Consider the following 11,397-nt stretch of genomic DNA (forward strand, 5'->3'; position numbering starts at 1 on the left):
TGGAATAGCTGTGCCACTGAAACAAAGTTTCCTAGTCACCAGTTTTGCTCATCTATTTGATAATTAAACTCTTGGACTCACAATCAAGCTTGCATTTGTGACCCACAGTGCATTTAGAGATAAAAATGCCCCATAACTATCAAATTTATTTTGTTTGACGTTACCCCCTCCATTCTATTTATCCTGCCCCTGGGTTCTAAAATGTAAAGTATGTATTGATTTTATAGGAGTTACCAAGTAACCAAATGCTAATATCGGCTCTCTACTCATTGTTTCCACATCGGTCAGTCCTACTGATCTGAATGCTGCAGCTGCACAGAGCTAAGCCTGGCTAGAGGGGTCACTCAGAGTGACCTTTCATCCTTCAGCTGGCATATATTAGGGGTTGTTTAGTACTAAGGCAGTCGCTCTTTAAAGGATTCTGGAACGCTGTACATGCAGGAGTGCGATCAGCACTCCTACTAAATGGAGTGAGCTAATGTTCAGCAGGTGCATGGCTGCTGACCTGAGATAAAGTAAGAGGAGATGAAAATCATGAAAAACTTTGGAAATAGCAAATATGTTTATGATGGAAATGTAAGGAAATAGGAAGGAAGGTCAGTGCCGATGGTATTGAACTAGAAAGTGTAGAGAAGTTCACATATCTGGGGAGCAACGTAACGTATGATCTAGACTGTAAGAAGGAAATAGCGACTAGAATAGTGAAAGCAAGAGCGAGTTTGAAGGCAATGGATAAGATCTGGAAAAGCAAAGCAATTAGCTCAAGAATGAAGCTGGGCGTCTTGAAAATGTGTATTCAGCAGCATGTTGTACAGATGTGAGATATGGGTGATAATGAAAGATTTGAAAAGCAGAATAGTGGCATTCAAAAGGAGTTGTTATAGAAAGATTCTGAGAATAGTATGGATGCAGAAGGTCACCAGTGAGGAATTATATAGGAAGATACAGCCGAAAGAGAACCTGTTGCAGACGGTTATAAAACGGAAGCTACAACTACTTGGACATATTTGCAAAATGAACGACGAACGAAAAATCAAGACCCTGGTATTCGGCATAATGGGTGGTTCGAATAGGAGAGGCAGACCCCACAGAGAATGGATAAATGATATAGTAGATTGGTGTGGAGCTAGTCTACAGAAACTAAGCCACTCTGCATTGGATAGGGAAAGGTGGAAGGAAATAGTGAGAGAGGCATCAGACACCAATGGGCGCTGAGCCGATGGTTATTGATCATGATGATGAAATGTAAGGCTGGAAGGCACTTATGAAATCATCAGATCCAACCCCTGTTCAGGACCAGGTAAACCTATATCATCCATGACAGGGGTTTGTCTAATCTGTTTGTAAAAGCCTCCTGTGATGGGGATTCCACCACCTCTCTTGGAAGCCTGTTTCAAGTTTGGCTACTTTTATTTTTTATCCTAACGGCTAATCAGAATCTCCCTTGCTGCAGATGAAACCAATTACTTCTTGCCCTGCCTCCGCTGTCAGGCCCTCTGACAGGGCCGGGTCAAGGGGGAGCTGCACAGGGCCCTGGCATTTCAATGGAACCCAGAGCTCTGGCTGCCACTGCCACTGCTACTTTGGTAGTGGCTGGAATTGCAGGCCTGTGTGAAGAGCCGCCCCAGCGCTGCCCAGTGTGGCAGAGGAGGGGGCCAGTGCCATGGTCTGGGCAGTGCTAAGGGCTGGCTACCCTAGGTCCTGCTCTTTCTGCCTTTGGCCGCACCCCTTCCAAGGACATGGAGCCAGCTCCCCTCTCACCTTTGGCCTGGGCACTTGGTGGCTATCGGCCATGCTGTTCACTATACACTGACCTCTTTCGAAACAGCCCTTACCAGACCCACTGACAAGGGGGCAAAGAGCAGTTGCCATGGGGCCCAGGAATTCAAAGGGACCTTGAGCTGCTGTTGCAGTAGCAGCAGGGGTGGCTGGAGACCCATTCCCTTTCAACTGCTGCCACAGCCCCACGCTCTTGGAGGCACTAAGGGCTATGTGGGGGCACACCACACTCTGGGCAGCCCTGAGGGTACCAGGGGGCTGGCATGGTGCACTCCAGCTGGCACTGAGGACTGGCTCCCCTGGTGCCACCCCGTCTGCCTTCAGTCCCCACTTCCAGGAATACAATGCCCCACCCACCACTTGCCCAGGGGCCTGCAAAGGCTGTCAGCCTCACTGGCCCTTATCATATTTGAAAACTATCATTGGGTCCCCCCTTAGACTTCTTATCTCAGGACTAACCATGCCAAGTTTTCTTTTCTTTTCTTTTTTTTTTAAACCTTTCTTCACAGGAAAAGTTGCTCTCATCTGGACTCTCACTAATCTGTCCACATCTTCCCTCAAGTATGGCACCTTCCAATGGACACAGTGTTCACTAGCGCCAAGTAGAGAGGGACAGTTACCTGTCAGGCCTCAAATATGACACATGTTAATTCACAGGAGAATGCAAGCAGGGTATTGTTTTTAATGCAGCTCACAATGAGATCTTTGTATTCTTTGTTTAAATAGAGTGCACACTAATATATCTGTAGGAAATAATGTGAAACAAAGGGTTTAAGGGCTTGGGCCTAATCCTGGGGAAATCAAAGGACTCCCACTGACTTCCAAGGCTGTTAGATCAGGCCCTAAAAAGATATGAGAAACCTGGAAACCATTAATACCCAACATGCTCGTACGGATGATAGAGAACAACAAACCGGACATGAGTTTTGCAAAGTGATATGGAAATAAAAGAAGCCAATGCAGTTTTCAGCTGTATAATCAAAGACATCACATCATGGGCTGAGCTGATGCTATACTGCTCTATATGGCACTGATGCTGCAATGTGGCATTCAGGTTTGAGTACCTTGCGGAAGAGAGACCGGAGAACAGTAAGACAATGATTAGGACACTGGAGAGACTGATATCTGAGAAAAGTTATAACACATGAAATACATGTAACTTGGTAAGAGTGAGGTGCATGTTGACAAGCTACATAAGAGTTCTTAAATGTCATTGCACCATGACCCCATTCCCTTCAACAACTCAAATTACTACACAACTAGGCAGGGGGACCAAAATCTGAGCCACACAACTCTGGGGTGGAGGGAGGCAAAGCCAAAGTTCTAGACAGGCCACCCTGGAATGCACCAAAGCTTGAGGATTTCAGCCAAGCTCAGTGAAAATGAGGACGTGTGGGTGGAGTAGAGAGAGTTACCCAGAGTTGGGGAATGGAGTAAGCAAGGCGGAGCCTCAGAAAAGGGGTGGGGCAAGGCTGGTCTATTTTGTTTGGTCAGAAAGGTGCCAACCAGTGAACTCTGGGAATTCCTTGGAAAGGGGAAATCTCTGGTTGGTGGCATTTCAGCTTGTCCCCCTCAGTCACATCCATCATTCATGGGGCATTTTGGAGAGAAATGAGGTGAGGCTGGGGGACTGCTCTGTTCTGCCTGCTCACAGTGGTCGGAATGGCCCCTTGTGGCTCTGGGCAGCCAGGAAACAAACTGGAGCACCGTTTGTGCTGCTCTAACTTAACACAGAGGGCTAAAGAAATACAACAGAGCTTCCAAAATCTGGGGGCTGTGGAGAGGGTAGAAAACCGCTTCCCCCCCCACACACACCCTGCTCCTGTGCCAAGCACAGTTTTGCCAGAGCAGTGAATCAAGGCGCCTCTCACATCCGTGTTGTTTTGATCCCATCCAGGCAGTCACTACCACTGGGGAGTTACAAACACACATCCCCTGACTCCACTCTTTTTCTACTTTATCATCTGCCATATGGCTAACATCAGTGTTGGGAAATAAGACATCATTTTGCAGCGATAAGAAGTCATGTTAACTTTCCTGACAGACACCTGCTGTTCCAAAGCAAAGAACTGTTCCTGCGGGATGCTGCGTGACTGATTTCCAGACTTGCCTTGTGTTTGACTGAGATAAATTTCTACCAAGAAACCCTTTCGGGCTGCATTTTCAAGAGAGGAAATTAGCTGCATGCATGGAGGGGCTGATTGCGTGAGTGCTCCATGGGCAGGGCTATTGTTGTGTATAGCGGGAGTTGTGTGCGTGGAACATTGGCAGGATTGGGCCCCTCCTATATTAGTCAAGATAACTGATTCAATCTGCTTCATTTGGCAGTAAACCCATTAGCACACACTGGTTGGGCCAAATGCTGTTCTTAGTTACCCCCAGGCAATTCTATTGAAGTCAGTGGAAATGTGTGAGGCTGTGGCAGGAGAATTTGGCTCTCTTCATTCCCATGAACTTCTGAAGGGTCACGCAACACAGTTTCAGGGACAGTAAATGACCCGTTCCAAAGGCCAGATGGAAAGCTACTTTCCAGACAAGGGGCACAATCCCTCATTTTCTTGTCTCTGAAATCTTCTGCAGTACGCTGGGAGCCGGCTGGTTGCAATGCTGAAACCCTGCGTGGGGTGTGCTCTTGTGCCAAGGGGCTGCATGGCAGCTGTGCTGCTTCATTGGCTAGTCTATGGAGCCCCCCAAAAATAGGTGTCCTTGCTCCTATCCTCTCACATGGTCGTCATCGCTGAGGGACTTGCAGCATTTTAAGAATGGGCTTTCTCAAAAGCTTTTCATCCTGGCAGTGCACGAACATCCCCTGGAACCTCCACCCCCCACAACACCCAGCAGTACCACATTTTCATCTTTCCTCCCTGAAGCTATGCATTCCAGACTCTTTGACTCCCAAATCCACCTTCCCCTCCAGATGGATGTGTGCTCTCCCAGGATCTTGCCATGGATCCTTTTTTCCCCTCCCCATCATTGTGGCTCTTTTGGGTGACCTGTCTGACTTGACAGGGGCTTCCTGCAACAGCAGGAGTGGTGGCAGCTGACGTGTCTGCAGACTCTGCTGGCAGTGGTAAGGGCAGGCAAGTTTTTTCTGGCTGTCTCAGAATACGGGGTGCTGGCTTATGTGGGATAGTAACAGAGAGGAAGCCGTGCTATTATATACACTATCAAAACAAAAAGCAGTCAAGTAGCACTTTAAAGACTAGCAAAATAGTTTATTAGGTGAGCTTTCGTGGGACAGACCCACTTCTTCAGACCATAGCCAGACCAGAACAGACTCAATATTTAAGGCACAGAGAACCAAAACCAGTAAGCAAGGAGGACAAATCAGAAAAAGATAATCAAGGTGAGCAAATCAGAGAGTGGAGGGGTGGGGGGGGAAGATCAAGAATTAGTTTGAGTCAAGTATGCAGACGAGCCCCTATAGTGACTCAGAAAGTTCCCATCACGATTTAAACCATGTGTTAATGTTCCAAACTTGAATATAAATGTCAGTTCATCCACTTCTCTTTCTAAAACGGAGAGATAATGTCTCCAAGCCAAGAACAGAACACCACTGATCATCACCTACAGCCCCCAACTCAGACCACTGCAACGAATTATTAAAGACCTACAACCTATTCTTAATCAGGATGCTACACTCCAGAAGGCCCTGGGTGACATGCCTGTTCTCTCCAACAGACAACCTCCCATCCTCATGAGGATCCTCACTAACAGCCACAGTCTATACCCCAGGAGCACCAGTCCTGGAACCTTTTCCTGAAACAAAGCCCGCTGCCAGCTTTGTCCACATATCTTCTCTGGAAATACCATCACTGGACCTAACCAGGTTACTCACAGAATCACGGGCACTTTCTCATGCTCCTCTACTAACATCATATATGCCATCATGTGTCAACAATGCCCAGATGCTTTGTATATTGGACAGACTTCTAACTCCCTTAGACAAAGGGTCAACGGGCACAAAACAGATATCAAAACACTCCAGCTCCACAAACCAGTTAGTCAACATTTTAATGGAATGGGGCATTCTGTCAATGACCTCAAGGTATGTGTGTTACTGAAGAGACATTATCGCTCTGTTTTAGAAAGAGAAGCAGCCGAGCTGGCTTTTATATTCAAATTCGGCACATTAACACATGGTTTAAATCGTGATGGGAACTTTCTGAGTCACTAAAGGGGCTCGTCTGCATACTTGGCTCAATCTAATTCTTGACCTTCCCCCGCACCCCTCCACTCTCTGATTTGCTCACCTTGATTATCTTTTTCTGATTTGTCCTCCTTGCTTACTGTTTTTGGTTCTCTGTGCCTTAAATATTGAGTCTGGTCTGGTCTGGCTGTGCTCTGAAGAAGTGGGTCTGTCCCACGAAAGCTCACCTAATAAACCATTTTGCTAGTCTTTAAAGTGCTACTTGACTGCTTTTTGTTTTGGCTTATGTGGGGTGTGAGTCTGCGCTGGCTGTGGGCTAGGTGGTCAATTGGGGAATGGCCCCTCTTTTGGTTCTGGAGATTGAGAAGCCTCCCCTGACTGCTAGAGGTCTCCCTTTGGTAGGGTGGGGAAAGAGATCTCGCCAGGCTGGTGGGGCAGTGAAACTAATGAGTAGTAACAGCGAGAGAGCCGTGCTAGTCTATATACTATCAAAACAAAAAAGCAGTCCAGGAGCACTTTAAAGACTAACAAAATAATTTATTAGGAGGAACAGGACACCCAAGTCAAATACTGTATCAGTTCTCCAGACGCCGGGAAAACAGCTTCTGAATGGAGAACTTAGCAACTGCCAGAGTATGAACGGCAAGATTCTCAAAGGACTGTGCCGCCCTAATGCTCCTTACTGCTCTATCAAAAAAGAGCAGCATTCACTCCCCGCCCCCACTTATTTCTGACTCTATCATGTGCACAGCCTGTCCTGTCCTCAGAAAGGATGACCACACCCTATTGGCCATGCCCATGCTCTCAAGAGAGCACTGGAGCCTGCTCTTTGGCTCTGATATCACCGCTTGTGCCATGGAGTGGTGCAAAAGGACTTTAATGAGACCAGAAAAGGCTGATGAGTGTTCTCCTAGTTTAAGGGGCGTGGCTGGCGTTGTTCCACAGTTTTGTTTGGGGTAAGAAGCCATTGTGTGAGGAGCAGGAGAGGGCAGGGCAGGACCAGAAATGGGTGGAGCCACAGTGTGCGGTTCTTTGGCCAAACCTCAGACAGCAAAAGGAACTGCTCAAACTGGGATACTACAGAGCAGCCATTGGTTACCCTGAGTTATACAAGAGATCATGTTGGTCTTTGTTGGCCACAAAATCCATGGAGTGGGAAGTTGCCCGAAGGCAAAGTTCTCTACCGCCTCTCAGCTGCACCCAGCACAATGATCTCCATAGCTGAGCTTACGGCCCTAGGAGTACATCCTACTGCCTGAGTGTCTGGGAAATAACTGTGTATTAGAAGTCAAACTAGAGAGAAACCCACACGTTAACAAATTCTCCCACTACTGAAACCTCTGCTTTAGTTAGGCCAAAATATACCAACTAATCTTCTAACGTGCATTTTTAAAATAACATTTGATTCCTCACAGCCCCTTGTATGCCAAAATACTAGTATTTGACTAAGAATAGTAATTGGACCATAAGGTTTTCTAATTACAGGGAAACAGTGGGTGGTTTCTGCATCTGGAAGTGGCACTGTGATCACGAGAGGCAATTTTCCCCCAACATGCTGTGACATTTTTCTGTACAAAGTGTGACACTGTGGGTCTGAAATATTATTACCCCTATTGCTAACATCATCACTGGGCAAAATGTGATTTAAAGGATGCATTTTACACATTTCAGACAGATTAATAAATACTCAGGTTCTTTTTTCAAAGAAAACACTACACTCATCCTTCGCTATACGAGCGCAATTGGTTCATAACTTTCTGCTTGTAGGCAAAAACTCGTAAGAGGGACAGTAAATTCCTATTAAAATACACATAAAAGTCTCTGATTGGTTCCAAGTGTTCAGAGTGGCAGCAGGTGGTGCTGCTTTTGAAAGGTAAGTGAACCTGGGGGATTGGGGGGGCGGGTTGGGGAGGGTTAAAGGCTGGAAGCAGTTTTGGGACATGAGTGGGAGGGAGGGTTAAAACATGGTGGCAGGTTGGGTCTCGGAGCGGGTTTCAGGCTCCTGCAGGTTGGGTCTGAAGGGCCAGTGGGAGGGTAAGGCTGCGACCGTTTTGGTCTGCAGGGCTGGCAGGGTTTAGGCTGCAGCAGTTTAGGTGTGTGGGGCCATTGGGGAGGGTGTTAAGTCTACAGCTGTTTGGGTGTGTGGGACCTGCGGTGAGGAGGGGGGTGTTAGGTTGCGGTAGTTTGGGTGCATGGGGCCAGCAGGAGGAGGCGGGGGTTAAGTTGTGGCAGTTCTGGTGTGCAGGGCTGGTGGGGGGGTTTTAAGCTGTGGCGGGTTGGGGCTGTGGGGTCAGTGGGGGGTCAGGCTGCGGCGGGTTGGAGCTGCGGGGAGAGGGTAAGGCTCATATTAGCGAGGGGAATTCACTCATCCAGTGAACAAAAGGTAAGTATATGTGTCCCTCATTTAAGAGAGTACTCGTAAATAAAGTACTCTTTTAACGAGGCATGAGTGTAATATGTTTGTGTCCAAAGGTCCTGATAAGAAATTGAGGCCCCCTAGCACCGGGGCCCATATAAAGACTATATAAAGACAGGTCTGTCTCTGGGCAATCTGTAAACTAAGGCTATGCTGATTGATACCAGCTGTTAATGCGGCTTTCGGTGTGATTAGAAGCCTGAACCTATTACATGCTGAATAATAAACTAAGAAGATACAGCATTTTCCAGTTTCAAGTTACTCAGTTTTAAGAGCAAAATATTCATTGCAATGCCCTATTCAGGTAAGAACACAAAATCTGTTTAGACGTACCTCTTGCTCATGATGAATAGCATAGGCAGCATCTCAAAGCAGCACGTCTAGTTTGGGAGGCCTGCTCAGAACAACCTTTCATCAGAACAGCCGCTGTCTTCTTCCTTTGTGCAAATTCCTTTAAAGCTGGCAAAGATCCTGTAATCAGACTAGGTCATCAAACCCAGGCCTTATGAGGTTGGGAAATAAGATCCAGGGATGAGCGTTGAGCAGTGTGGGCAAGGTCTAAAATGCTAGTTTCTGTTGAAATTAAGGACGGGACTTTAACTGCTGTGTGAGAAAAGTTAAGCCATAATTGGAAAAGCCAGAAATCTTTCAAAATACCTCCTCAAATGATGCTAGTGGCAAGGCAGGAATGTACGTGCCACCTTAGAGCATCTGACAGCAGACCAAAACGCATGCTGCAAATCCAACCTGGGCAACTACCAGGGCATTTATCTGTGTGACTGCAGAAAGTAAAGGCAAATTTTAATTTAGATTTCACCAGGCAGTTGAGTAGTTTTATTACTTGATTAAATAAAAGGGTGATAAGGTAATAAAAAGTGATTCTTTTTCTTCTCAGTCTGAAAGCCTGAAACTACAGTCAATATGCTTAATAATGTGTAGACTAGATTGGGAATGCAGCAACGTAACTTGCTCACTTGCCCCTGGGAAGTGGAAGTACTATGATTTTAGTGCCACGTTTGTGTATAGGCCCGTGCCAGCACTTTTGCTGTTTGCATAAGGCATTTGGTATAAAGAAAGAGAAAATGGGCCAAGTTCCTCCCAGGGGCAATGTTGATTGACTTCCTGGGAGTCAGGAGCTATACTTGGGATGCAAGTGAGCTGAAGTGAATTTAAAGCCACCCTTGGATAAAATTAAAGGGACCAGTTTCAATTTTTATCAACTGAGAATCTTGCCCAAAGTAGCTGAGCTTTGGTGACAGGAGTGAATCCCAGTTGAGTAACAGTGATTCAGCAAATTGGTCAAAATGCATCCTTGTTGCAATCCCATTGTTATAGAAGCAGCTATGGGAGCGTTTGAGTTCAATCTATTTCTGCTCTGTAGAAATTTAAGAACAAACCATCCCAATCTGTGGTTCTGAGCCTTGGTTTGTGGTAGAAAATGAAGTACAACACAGGCATAGCTGGCAAAATCTTTGTCTAGTTTCCTTGCCACACAATGGTCTAACTTTCAGCCTTGTGTCTCATGTAGCTGGACTTACAGCTGGGTAGGGAAACACGCAGCCTCCCAGCCACCAGAAAATGGACATTGAAAAAGGACAGATGCTGATTACACTGTGATGACTTCAGGTGCAATGATTCTTAAGGTGTTAGGATTCTCCTTGGACATTGGGCCTTACTGCTGCAGCCTGCCCAAGAGTAAGACATGGACAAGTACTTAAATATTGGGAGCTGCAGAGGGCTTGGAAAAAAGGAACGATAAGGTAGAATATCCAACATGAACTTCTAAATAAGCTAGGCAGGAGGAAAGGCCACCAAGGCAGGTCAGAAAGTGAAGCCCTGCATCCCATGGTGGCTATAGAATGCTGGAAACAATAAGAGAGATTTCAGTGAAGAATGACTGGGGAAAGTGGGTGCCAGCAGGTATTATGAAGTAACAGGAGGCAAAAGAATGACTTGTGAGAAGATTGCCAGCAGGGTTATCAATTACAAGTCATAATTATTAATAACCATTCATAATTTTGACTTATCCGGCCACCTTCTTCTAAAGTGCTGGCGTGCTCTGCCACGCTGGATACAAACTGCACCTTCCATTTTACAGATGAAAGACAGAAGCACTGGGCTGGCAAGTGACCTTCCAAGGCCACACAGCAAATCCGCAGCTGTTCAGGACAAGGATCCCATGTCTCTGGAGCACTTGCCCTCACCTCATACAAATACACCCCTCTTGCCAAGTAAACGAAAGCTTTACAAATTATGCAACTCAATAACATCTGGGAAGAGAATATTATGCATGAGCGAAGCTTAAAACTGAGGAATATGTTGCATTAAGTCCTCAAGCACACAGCGGTCACCCAAGAACCTCTTTGCAGACAGGGATAGCAAAGCACAAAGACGGTAACAAAGAGGTGGATCTGAGGATATATAAAGTCATGTACTTGCCTGATCCTTTCTGCCCGGCCACCACTGTCAGAGGCACTGCACGCAAATGAGCTGCAGAGCTTTCTCGTCTGTTTATGCTAGTGAAGGATGTTTAACAGTCTGTCAATTATCTGAAGATCAAGTAGAAAACGGCAGTGCCAGAAAACTAAAAAAAGGCAGAGCTGATGCAATAAACACAGGGCTCGCTTGGCTTTTTAAGGAGTCTAATTAGAAACATTCAATATGGCCAGACAGTACTAAAACCTTAGAGTTGCTTTTTCCTGACTCCCAGGCTTCAGTCCTCCGCTGATAAAAATATCTTCGTTCTCTAGTTCAACAGCCCCTGTGCCACGGGAGGATTTATTTATTCCTGAACTGAATTTGGCAGCGTCCAACTTTTCCGATGCTATAATTATAGCATCTCGTGGTAATAGAAACAGCATTGACCCTCACTACAGTACTGACCCGTCTGCTTTGCAACTCTCCTAATCTGTCATGCATACCACCTCTTCACAGAAACAAAACAACTGTGCAGTGAGGAGAGAAGAAAGCTGACATTTTTGCATTCTGGCAGTGTGCACCTGGTGTAGAGCTAGCATCTGAGGTATTCACCTCTCTTCTGTAGCCCCTTTGG

The 11,397-nt window shown here is 46.3% G+C and overlaps 1 protein-coding gene across 4 annotated transcripts in view; it reads right to left on the bottom strand.

Annotated features, from left to right (window-relative positions):
* Positions 1 to 11,049, bottom strand: part of C6H14orf180 (chromosome 6 C14orf180 homolog) — a 33,184-nt gene extending 22,135 nt beyond the window's left edge. For 2 of the 4 annotated variants that reach the window (XM_074998699.1, XM_074998697.1), the window contains exons 1-2: positions 10,785 to 11,049; positions 8,679 to 8,816 (exon numbers count right to left, since the gene is read on the bottom strand). The gene's annotated coding sequence lies outside the window, so the exon portion shown is untranslated. The remainder of the gene's footprint in view (positions 1 to 8,678; positions 8,817 to 10,784) is intronic. The other 2 variants (XM_074998700.1, XM_074998698.1) reach the window with 1 other exon arrangement.
* Positions 11,050 to 11,397: the final 348 nt, after the last annotated feature.

Source organism: Carettochelys insculpta, chromosome 6, assembly GCF_033958435.1.
Source record: "Carettochelys insculpta isolate YL-2023 chromosome 6, ASM3395843v1, whole genome shotgun sequence".
In the NCBI taxonomy this organism is placed as follows: Eukaryota; Metazoa; Chordata; order Testudines; family Carettochelyidae; genus Carettochelys; species Carettochelys insculpta.